At 41.9% G+C, this 12,318-nt stretch overlaps 1 protein-coding gene and 1 pseudogene across 12 annotated transcripts in view; one reads left to right on the top strand and one right to left on the bottom strand.

Moving 5' to 3' along the window:
- The window catches only part of STIM1 (stromal interaction molecule 1), a 228,975-nt gene that overhangs the window by 146,646 nt on the left and 70,011 nt on the right, over window positions 1–12,318 (bottom strand). The window lies entirely within an intron of this gene.
- Window positions 1,862–2,388, top strand: LOC132240849 (large ribosomal subunit protein uL24-like; annotated as a pseudogene).

Raw genomic sequence — 12,318 nt, 5'->3', positions numbered from 1 at the left:
CTAGAATCTTAATGTGGTCTCTACAAATGTCCATGCGTGGAAGATGACAGCAGATTTGATGAACAACAGAACAAAGAACAATTTGTATGATAGGAAGTAAGGAGAGATAAAGTAGGAGTTAAGAAGTAGAAACCCCAGCTGTGAGGAATATGGTTCATTAGCCTGCAGGACAATCACTATCTGACCTGGTTCACTAAGGTCACATAGGCTTATGGTAGGTTCCATCCTGCTACAGCCATCACTTTGTTGCCCACAGACTGACAGGCCTTCTTCCCCTCACTTCAGTTTTACCCCCATTTCTCTGGGCTATATGTGATCATTAAAAAAACACAAATGCCCCCAAAAACAGGTTTATTTTTTTAATCCCCCCTAAGGCATAGGAGCATTATTTCCTCCTAAATGCTAAGCACTTTCACTTGACCTGATACAGCACAGAGACAAAAGAGGCCAGAGGCTAAGGCTGCTCATACAGTCTTGGGTCCACTCTGCCATCTAAAAGGGGATGGGCAGATTGCCCCGTTTCCATTCTCTGTCTAGCTATCTGAACACTACGGAAATTATGAGCAGGCAACCTGCTGAGAGTAAAGAGGTGGGGAAGAGCTGAGGCTCTCCCAGAACTTCAGATCTATTAATAGCCTGGTCACATGATCACAGAGGCACAGGATTGTTGTCTGTAAACTTGATAACCTAAGCCAAAGACAGACAATTTAGGGTTGGGGTGTGTTCCACACCAAGCATTGCAGTCTTGGGTCCACTCTAAATTATGAAATGTGGGAGCAAACCAAAGCAACCAGAGGTAAGGTGTTGACTCTTCACAAGATGCAGGGAAGGAAACTGCAGAATAAATCCCTCACCCTCTCAACCCTGCTGGCTTTGTGTGACAGTAGGTCTCAGATGGGGCTTGGCCTTTGTAGGATTTCAATTTGCCCTTGGAAAGATTTTCACTCACTCTACCCTGACAGACTATGTCACCTTGGACAAGTCACTGTTCTTTAGGCTTGGGTCTAACATTTGAAACTCAGGAAGGCTAGGCCAGATGATCCCTACATCTTGATGAGTTTGCTCACAGATATTAATTTCAAAGTGCCAGCCCTACATTATGAGAATCCCAAAGTCTAAAACACTGTGTTCTAGAGACTAAGAGAGAAGGGTCTCAGGTATACCATTCTGCCACGAGCCTCAGACACTCCACCAGGAATGGAGGCAAAGAACATAATGAACTGGGAACAAGCCATCCCAACCTCTCAAAATCCCAGCACCCTCAGCCTCCGAAGGCCATCATCTCATAACACCCAGGAATGAGCTCAGTAAATATAAGCAAATGACCTCGTGGCATGGGAATGTGGATGGTAGTTGCCAATTCCTATATAGTTCCTTAAAGGGTAGGCCTGGAGCAGAGGTCTTCCTGCTTTAAAATAAAAAAGGAAAAGTGGAAATAAAGGGCCTGTATTTCCTGTCTTTTCTAATCTCAGTGCCACAATCAGAGGAAAAGCAAAGCAGGACATCTGTAAGAAACTTACCAAGAGCCATAAAGTTTTTAGGTGGAACATCTGAGATTTAAATACAGTTCTGTATATTTATGTGTATATACGGAACTGTCTATGAGCTTTTCTTTATTCCATCAATAGCCTCATGAAGAAGACTCAAGAAATGATGACTTCCAGAACACCAGGAAAGCTGTGACACCAGGAAGGAATTTAAGTTCTTGTCAGCACTTTGGAGCTCTGTGAGGTGCCCTTCTACATGCATGCACATGACAAACACACAAAATCACACTCACACATCCCAAAGCTAAACTAAAAATTCCACACAACACAAATAAGCCAAGTGAATTTAAAAGACAGAACAGGAACATGTGGGTCTCTTTCCTCTTGCGGCCATCGTATGAGCGCCAGCGGTCAAAATGAAGTTCAATCCCTTTGTGACTTCTGACCAGAGCAAGAACCATAAAAGGCATTTCAATGCACCTTCCCACATTCGAAGGAAAATTATGTCTTTTCCTCTTTCCAAAGAGCTGAGAGAGAAATACAGTGTTCGATCCATGCCCATCCGAAAGGATGATGAGGTTCAGGTTGTTCGAGGACATTACAAAGGGCAGTAAATTGGCAAAGTAGTCCAGGTTTACCGGAAGAAATCTGTCATCTACATGGAACGAGCGCAACAGGAGAAAGCTAATGGGACAACTGTTCATGGGGGCGTTCACCCCAGCAAGGTGGTTATCACTAGACTAAAGCTGGACAAAGACCGCAAAAAGGTCCTTGAATGTAAAGCCAAATCTCACCAAGTAGGAAAGGAAAAGGGAAAATACAAGGAAGAAACAATTGAGAAGATGCAGGAATAAAGTAGTATTATATAAAACTTTCATTAAAAACTTAAAATTAAAAAAATAAAATAAAAGACAGAACAGTTTCCAAGCCAGTAAAATTTCGCTGTTATACAAGATTACATCTAGCCGAAACCGGTTTGGCTCAGTGGATAGAGCGTCGGCCTGTGGACTGAAAGGTCCTAGGTTCAATTCCGGTCAAGGGCATGTACCTGGGTTGCGGGCACATCCCCAGTAGGAGATGTGCAGGACGCGGCTGATTGATGTTTCTAGCTCTCTATCTCTCTCCCTTCCTCTCTGTAAAAAATCAATAAAATATATTAAAAAAAAAAAAAGATTACATCTGTATTTGCATATCTAAAGAAAAAATTTGTCCTTTGTCAGGGAGGTTGGTCAGCTATGAAAGATGAGATAAAGCAGAGTCACAGGCACACATATTGACAGACACACTATTGGGTTCACTGGCAGAATAAGCCCACCATTCATTCATTCCACAAAGGTTTACTGAGCACCTACTAAATGCCAGGCACAATTCTAGGCCCAGAACACAGTGATCCTAACTTAGCACTCTCAAGGAGAGAGGTAGCCAACAAAATCTAAGCATTCCAGTTGCTTTCCCATGATCTTCCCATCCCTACTGTGAAATGAATGTATTAGGCTACTTATTATAGCCGCTGTATCACCCAGAGTTTTTAATGGCAAGAGCAACTTAGCAAATTAACAACCAAAACTGATGCTGGCTAGTCTAAGCAGAAGGAGAACTTATTAAGAGAAGCTCATTCTCAGCCCAGCTGGTTGAGTGTCGACCTATGAGCCAGAAGGTCTCAGTTCAATTCCCCGTCAGGGTACCGGGTTGTGGGCTCACTCCCCAGTGTGGGGTGTGCAGGAGGCAGCCAATCAATGATTCTCTCTCATCACTGATGTTTCTATCTCTCTCTCCCTCTCCCTTCCTCTCTGAAATCAATGAAAAAATTTTCTATTTTATTTTTTAAAGAGAAGCTTATTCTCACCTGGAGAAGTAGGAAACCAGAGATGATGCCAACCAAGAACAACGCCCAAAACCAGGCAGCAGAACAAGTCTGGTCAGCACATCTCTGCTTCCACTGCCAACCTCCACTATCTTCAGCCACCATAATACAGCCACTGTAATACCACTACTATAGCTGCTCTAGGAATTCCATCTTGCTATATACACTACCACCACTGCAGTCTCTGCTCCTTTGCATCACCAGCTCTTGAGGGTCAAAGTGCATGGTGAATGGATGAGACTGAAAGAATCTAAGACAAGCTGCAAAAGAAGTTGAAAGTAAATGTCTGGCATTGTGAGTGAAGAAATTCTTAAACAGAGGAAAGCGTAATAAATATTCATTTTTAGTCACTTTGGTATTATACACAAAACATAGGATTCATCTAACTACTGCCCTTAATTCAGATCCTATGTTCACCATAACCTTTATGACTAGAATTTGGTGTTCCATGGTACCCAAACATAGAAAATGTACTGGTCATACCAACATAAGCATTTCAGTATATGTGACAGTTCTATTTCTCAAGATAAACTTAAAAATTGGCATTCTAGTTTTATGTATCAGCCTTATGAAGTTTGTTAAAGAGAGTCTGCTTGAAGAGATAAATAGTCTCAGTACACTGACAAAATCTGAACCTTCAAAAAGTGAAATACTGCCCTGGCTGGTTTGGCTCAGTGGATAGAGCACCGGCCTGCAGACTGAAGGGTCCCAGGTTCAATTCCGGTCAAGGGCACATGCCCAGGTTGCAGGCTCAATCCCCAGTAGGGGGCATGCAGGAGGCAGCCGATCAATGATTCTCTCTCATCATTGATGCTTCTAACTCTCTCTCCTTTCTTCTCTGAAATAAATAATATATATATATATATATATATATATATATATATATATATATATATTTTTAAAGTTAAATACTAACCAAGAATTAACTGAGCACTTCATATGTGCAAGATACTCTCCTAAGCACTCTTTATGGATTACCTACTTTTCATATCAACCTTATAAACTGGGTACCATTCTCCCTACTTAACCTAAGAGAAGTTAAAGTAAACTTACCAAAGAATATGCAGCTAATAAATCAAGGAGTCCAGAATTTGAACCCAGGTAGTATGACACCATACTTAAGCTTTTGTTGACTCCCCAAATTAAATCCCCCTGTTAGGTGGTGGTCTTGCTCACTCCAGTGTTTCTGGTGGGTGACAGATTGACAGAAAGACACAATCCTATGTCCTCCACCCCAAATTAAAGTCTTGATTTAATTAGCTGCAGATATAAAATCTTATTGGAAGAAAGAAGACTGTCCACACAGGACAAGAGCAAGTGAAACAATTAAGTGAGGCTTTGCTTGGCTTTCAGATTCTCTAACTGCAGCTGCTGACAGTACTATCCACTCAAGGTAATCTTTGCTGGACTTAGAGCTCAATTCCTATTATGTTATAACCTTTTATTTATATTCAGGGATTATGCCTACATTTACACAAACAATATATTAAGACAGTCATTTTCAAAGTGGGATGCATGAGACTTTACAATGAAAGCAGAGAAAGAAAAATTAAAACTCTTATTTTATATTAGTTCTTAACCTTAAAATATATGAATTATGCTTTACTAGTATTAACTGTACAGACTACAATGTGCCCTCAGATATTTCCATATCGTTTATCACAAGGTGTCCTGACAATAGTGGGAGCTCCACCGTGCTTAGAGGGAGAACATCAGTGTCTGGAGTAACTCCAGGATCTCTGACATACTGCAGTTAATACATGTCTGATTAAATGAACTTGTGAAATACAGTTTCTATTCCTCCCCCACAAAGTAAACCAACCTTTACCATGCAGATAAATGATTTTAAAGGATTATTGCAAATAAATGAACAAAACACACACAAAAATAATTATCATGGATTGCAGGTGATATTAAAATAGCACACAAAAATAAACAGTAATAAGAAAGTGACAAAGCTGATCCTTCTATTCCTAGTATAAGCTCTATATCAAAGTAAAAACAAACTAATTGGTTGAAACAATAAGTTGGCAATAAATTCAAAATTATCAAAGACTACTTAAAATGTGGATTTATATTTATTATTAACCATGAACTGCATCCTTACTTTATATTGTGCCTTAATATATTAAATCAGGAGTCAGCAAACATTTTCTGTAGAGGGCAAGATACTAAATATCTTAGGCTCACAGACCATACATTCCCCATTATAACTAAACTAGAGACCCGATGCACAAAATCTGTGCAAGGGGCTTGGCCCTGATAGCCACGGCGGCTTGCCTCAGCCCTCACAGTTGCGGGGACTGCCTCAGCCCTCACAGCCTCGGCTTCATCAGGAAGGTCGTTTGGCTGTCCGGTCCAATTAGCATATTACGCTTTTATTATTATAGATAACGCTGCCATTAAAGTACAAAAGTAGCCACAAGCAATATGTAAACAAATAAAGGTAGCTGTGTTCCAAAAAAAACCTTTCTTTATAGAATTAGGCATAGTTTGCTGATCCTTGCATTAACTAATGATGAAATAAAGCTGTCATGATGAAAAACACATCTAAAAAATAAATCTAAAGATAAACCTCTATAAATTGTATTTGAAGTTTGAAATCTGGACATAATCCAATTAAGAAGTCTTTTAATAGGATTCCTGCTTAACAGTGGGGGGGAAAGGCACATATCATTGGTCAAACACTATTACTTCTTGCTGCAGTAAAAATAGGATTAAATAGTACATGAAAAGTAAATTTTTAAACTGCACTCAATTGTCAGCAAATGCTATTTGAACAATATACAAGGCATCCAAAAAATATATATGTACACTTTAACAGCTGATATCTCAATTGATGTTTTCATCTTTAACCCATTTGAATTAAAAATTATTCAAAGTGTGTATACATTTCTGGGACAACCTGTATACAAAATATTTCTTAACATTTTTTTAAAAAATGTTTTTATTGATTTCAGAGAGAGGATGAGAGAGGGAGAGAGGGATAGAAACAGCAATGATGAGAAAAAATCATTGATCCTCTGCCTGCTTCACACCCCCTACTGGGAATGGAGCCCGCAACCAGGGCATGTACCTTGAACAGGAACCAAACAATGACCTCCTGGCTTATGGGTCTACGCTCAATCACTGAGGCATACCAGCTGGGCCCTTAACAATTTTTAAATAAATATTATAGCCCTGGCTGGCTCAGTTGGTTGAAGAGTCATCCCGTACACCAAGGAGTGGCAGGTTCGATTCCCAGTCAGGGCACATACCTAGATTATAGGTTTGATCCCCAGACGTGTACAGGAGGCAACTGATCAACATTTCTCTTTCACATCAATGTTTCTCTCTCTCTCTCTCTCTCTCTCTCTCTCTCTCTCTCTCTCTCTCTGTCAAATCAATTTTTAAAAATGTCCTCAGGAGAGGAAAAGGGAGGGGGGAAATAGGGGACATCTGTAATACTGTTAACAATAAAAAATATGTATTAAATAAAAATAAAAAGATAAATAAATATTATAAATTATGGAGCATGAGAGATGTTCTATGCAGTAGGATATTTTTTTTCATGTGCCAGTTAAAAGTATTTGCTATATTCTGTCAAACACTGAAATACAAAAGGAACTGCCTTTTAAGGATCACTAAACGGAAAATGCACAAGAAAAAAACCTCTACTACAGTATGAGATTTATTTTATTAAAATAAAGTTTATTTTTAAAATAATAAAAAACAGTTTCAGGGGAAAACTACTTAAGTATAACCACTGATAAGCAGCTGTAAATCTACAGAGACAGAAAGTAGATTAATGGCCAGGGGCTAGAGAACGGGGAATGACTATTCACTGGGTTCCTTTTTGGAATGATGAAAATGTTCTGGAATTCAATAGTGGTGATTGTTGCTTAATATTATTTAAAAACCACTGAACTGTACACTTTAAAATGCAAATTTTATGTTATGTAAATTATATCTTTAAAAAACCTGAGTAGCTATTGGCTGCCTAATGGGCTGGCTGGTGTGTGAAAGCAGCTTTCACCCTCACTTGACAATACAGAATCCATCTCAGGCTCTATACGTCTAGTATACTGAGCCCTTGCAAAATGCGTAAGATACAAACATATTTCATCACTCATATTAACCAACACATTGTAAAGTGTCTGAAAGACTCATGGCTTCTTTAAAATAAAAAAAAATAAAAAAAAAAAAGCACACTTTTGGATGTCAGGACTAAGCAAGGTCCTTGGCATCCTCAACCTCAGGTTATAACTGACTCTGCTACTTACCCCACTCTCCCAGATTGGAGGGAAAATACAATCTCATCTACAAAAAAAAAAAAAAAAAAGACAGGAAAAAAGAATTTGGGGACTATTGCACCTCCAACAAATAATTATTGAGTAAACTATCTAGCAGTTTTCAAGTTATGCTCTGCAGGCCCTTCCTTTCCCCAGCCTCCCAAACTCCCACCCAGGTTCCTTGGCAATATCTAGTTCTTCAAGCAGAACAGCTTTATTTGTATTGTGTTTTAAATATTGGAAATATACTTCTTTTTTAAAATAAAAATGGCTCAATTATGTAGCAGACATCTATAAATGTTGCTGATTTAAGCTACCTCCCAATCTCCAAAACCCTTCTTTGAATAAATGCACCTTGATCTTCTCCCCTGCTCTCAATCCACATGGTTCCAGGGGAGCTGACTCTGATTCCATGAGTAGAATGTAATTATGTTGGCCAAGAAAAGTCCAGCATTCTTCTGGCCACAGTGATTGCTTTAGGATAGGCACAGAACCCAAACCAAAATCATACCCAGGACTGCCAGCACCAGCAGGAAAGAGGTATTATTTTTCAATAGTGGTTGCTTAGCTGGTAGAATGCATACCCAAAGCTGATATCTATCTTTGACACTGCCTAAGGATGACAACAGAACAAAGAAAAGCAGAGCCAAGAGAAAAGAAATTAGGTCCAAATCACATCATTCAAGCCCCTGGATCTTGCTGTGTCTAAAGGAAGATCTACTTCTAGGATTTTTAGTTACTTCAGTCAATAAGGCCCTCTCTCTTGCTTAAGTCACTCTGAGTTATATTTCTGTCACCTGCAAAAGAAAGAGTCACAACATCGGACATAAAAAAGAATAAAATCTTACCATTTGCAACAGCATTGATGGACCTAGAGGCTATGATGCTAAGTGAAATAAGTCAGTCAGAAAAAGACAAATATCATAAGAGTTCAGTTACATATGGAAACTAAAATATAAATGAACAAACAAAACAGAAACAGACTTACAGATACAGAGAACAGATTGATAGTAGCCAGAGGGGAGGGAGATTGGGGAACTGAGTAAAAAAGGTGAAGGGATTGAGAAGTACAGATGGGTAGCTACAAAAGAGTCACAGGGATGTAAAGTACAGCATAGAAAATATAATCAATAATCCTATATAATAAAAGCGTAATATGCTAAGTGTCTGACCAATCGGTCGACCACTGGACTGTTCAGTGGACCACTCGACCAGTCGCTATGACACACACTAACCACACAGACGCTCCAACCGGTAGATTAGCTTGCTGCTGGGGTCCAGCTGATCAGGACTGGGCCAGTCAGGCCGGACACAACCTGGAGCCCTCCCATGGTGGTCCCTCCCCAGCTGGCCAGCCCCCATCGGCCCAATTGGAACTGGGTGAGACGGCCCCAATCACCAGCCAGTCTGAGGGACCCCACAGTACACAAATTCGTGCACCAGGCCTCTAGTTCTATCTAATAAAAGAGAAACATGGTAATTAGCGTACGTCCACTACCCTTCCCATTGGCTAATCAGGGCAATATGCAAATTAACTGCCAGCCAAGATGGTGGCCGGCAGCCAGGCAGCTTGAAGCGAACATGAGGCTTGCTTGCTTCAGTGACGGGGGAAACCAACATTCCCCGCCTGCCTCGCCAGCCTCTGAGCCTGCAGTTTGAAACATAGTTACAAATATAGAAGCTAAACAAAACCCCAGAAACCTGCTTTCAGCAAGCCGGGATCTCAGAGCTGCAGTTGATACAGTGTTTCAATTATAGAACCCAACCAAACCAGATACCTGCTTTCAGCAGCAGAGGCCTAAGAGCTGGAGCCAGAGCTAAAGCATGCCCAGAATAAAAATGAAAAAGAAAAAAAGGAGCAGTTGGGAGCTTCAGTCACCTGCCAGCCTGAAACAGCCCTCAGCCCCTCACCCAGACTGGCCAGGCACCCCAGTGGGGACCCCCACCTTGAAGGGTGTGTGACCAGCTGCAAACAGCCATCATCCCCTCACCCAGGCTGGCCAGGCACACCAGTGGGGACCCCCACCCTGATCCAGGACACCCTTCAGGGCAAACCAGCTGGCCCCCACCCATGCAACAGGCTCTATCCTATATAGTAAAAGGGTAATATGCCTCCCAGCACCACGATCAGCGGAGCCACGAGGCCTCCTGGCACCAGGATCAGCATGATGGGGGCAGCGCCCAAACCCCCTGATTGCCCTGTGGCTCTGTGTGTGACAGGGGGCGGGGCCACAACCTCCCTATCTGCCCTGCTCTGTTCGATACAGGGGAAGGCACACCAACCCCCTGATTGGCCCTGCTCTGTGCCTGATAGGGGGGAACTCCCCAACCCCCTGATCGCCCTGCAGCTCTGTGTGTGACAGGGTGCAGCGCCTCAAGGCGCCCCCCATGGGCCCTGCTCTGTGTGTGACAGTGGGCGGCACCCAAGGCCCCTGATCGGCCCTGCTCTGTGCCTGATAGGGGGGAGCTCCCCAACCCCCTGATCGCCCTGAGGCTCTGTGTGTGACAGGGTGCAGCGCCCCAACCCCCTGATCGGCCCTGCTCTGTGTGTGACAGGGTGCGGCGCCCCAACCCCCCTCCCCACGGGCCCTGCTCTGTGTGTTATGGGGTAGAGCCATAACCTCCCCATCCGCCCTGCAATGAGTGTGACAGTGGCGGCGCCCCAACCCCCTGATCGGCCCTGCTCTGTGAGTAATAGAGGGCGGCGCCCCAACCCCCTGATCTGCCCTGCTCTGTGCATGACAGGGGGCGGTGCCCCAACTCCCCAATTGGCCCTGCTCTGAGCCCGACCAGGGGCTGCACCTAGGGATTGGGCCTGCCCTCTGCCACCCAGGAGCAGGCCTAAGCAAGCAGGTCGTTATCTCCCGAAGGGTCCCAAACTGCGAGAGGGCACAGGCCGGGCTGAGGGACCCCCTCACCCCCCCGAGTGCACAAATTTTTGTGCACTGGGCCTCTAGTATTATAATAAGCATGTATGATGCCAGGTGGTACTGGAAAAATCAGGGGGAACACTTTGGGGTATGAATGTCTAACCACTATGCTGTACACCTGAAACTAATACAAAATAATATTGAATGTAAACTGTACTTTACAAAAATTTTAAAGAGTCACAAAACATGGAACATTACTTGGGAAAATAATTGAGGAATACCCATCTGGTTAATCAACTCCAAACCTCCATCTGGTCAATAAACCCAAACCTTTATTATAAATCACAGTCAGGGAAAGAATCTTTTTTAAAAAGCTTCCAGAGACTGTCTTCTTGAATCCCCAGTACATTGCTGAATGTGCACAGCATTTTACAATTTCCAACTCACTTTCCAATTGATAATTTCATCAGATCTTCAAAAACAAAAGTCAGTATTCATATTGTATATTGGAAGACAAAGAGGTTCAGAGAGAACTGAATCACTTGAAGTCATCCAATTTGAAATCAAGGCTTCTGTCTCTAAATTATACCTTTTGACTACTTATTACTGCTTTGCAATTCTCAGCAAGCAATACACAGGGCTGGGAACCTGACTGGGCTCAGTACAGACTTGCTACCTGACAGCATTGTTTCTCTGTCTCTGGCAGCTTTGCTTGTTTCATTCAAGCCTCACCCTGCTCCCTTTCCTCAGAGACTGAGATATAAACAAGCTCATGGCACAGCATCCCGATGCAGATACATAATGATGTGTCGCTCAACTGACTGGCAGCCCTGAAGGTCAAATGGCCTTACTCACACAGTAGCCCTAGACCTACCAAACGCACATCAGTGGATAAGATCTGAAGAGGAAGAAATGTCTTCTAAGATGCACCTATGGTGACAAACTACACTTAAGCCAACAGTAGCTAACACTCATTAGTGACTGGGAAAACCCCAATAGCATACATTCAATGATTTAAAAATACATTAGACTCACACCATATACAACAATTATCTATGCATAAATGACCTAAATATAAGAGCTAAAACCATAGAAGAAAACATAAACATAATTTTCATTACCTTGGATTGGCAAGATTCTTAGATATGACATCAAAAGCATGAGCAACAAAAGGAAAAAAATAGATAAATGGGATGCCAAAAAAAATAAAAAACTGCCAAACCGGTTTGGCTCAGTGGATAGAGCGTCTGCCTGCGGACTGAAAGGTCCCGGGTTCGATTCCGGTCAAGGGCACGTACCTTGGTTGCGGGCACATCCCCAGTGGGAGATGTGCAGGAGGCAGCTGATCGATGTTTCTCTCTCATCGATGTTTCTAACTCTCTATCCCTCTCCCTTTCTCTCTGTAAAAAATCAATAAAATATATTTTAAAAAAAATAAAAATAAAAATAAAAATAAAATAAAAAAATAAAAAACTACTTTGCAGCAAACATACAAATAAAAAGTGTGTGTGTGCATACATATTTTCCAGTTATAAAATGAAATGAAGTTTTCTGATATATACTACAATGTGGATAAACCTATGAACATTATGCTATGTGAAATAAGCCAGACACAAAAGAAAAATATTGGCTCTGACTGGGTTGCTCAGTTGGTTAGAGCGTCCTCCTGATACGCCAAGGTTGAGGTTCAATCCTGTTAGGGCACATACAAGAAGCAAACAATGAATGCATAAATAAGTGGAACAACAAATCGATGTTTCTCTCTCTCCCTTCCTCTCTCTCTCTCTCAAAATCAATAATTTTTTAAAAAATAAAAGCACTGTATA

This window comes from Myotis daubentonii, chromosome 9 (genome assembly GCF_963259705.1).
Source record: "Myotis daubentonii chromosome 9, mMyoDau2.1, whole genome shotgun sequence".
Lineage (NCBI taxonomy): Eukaryota > Metazoa > Chordata > Mammalia > Chiroptera > Vespertilionidae > Myotis > Myotis daubentonii.
The sequence above is the reverse complement of the archived record's forward strand: the minus strand, read 5'-3'. Positions and strand labels throughout refer to the sequence as shown.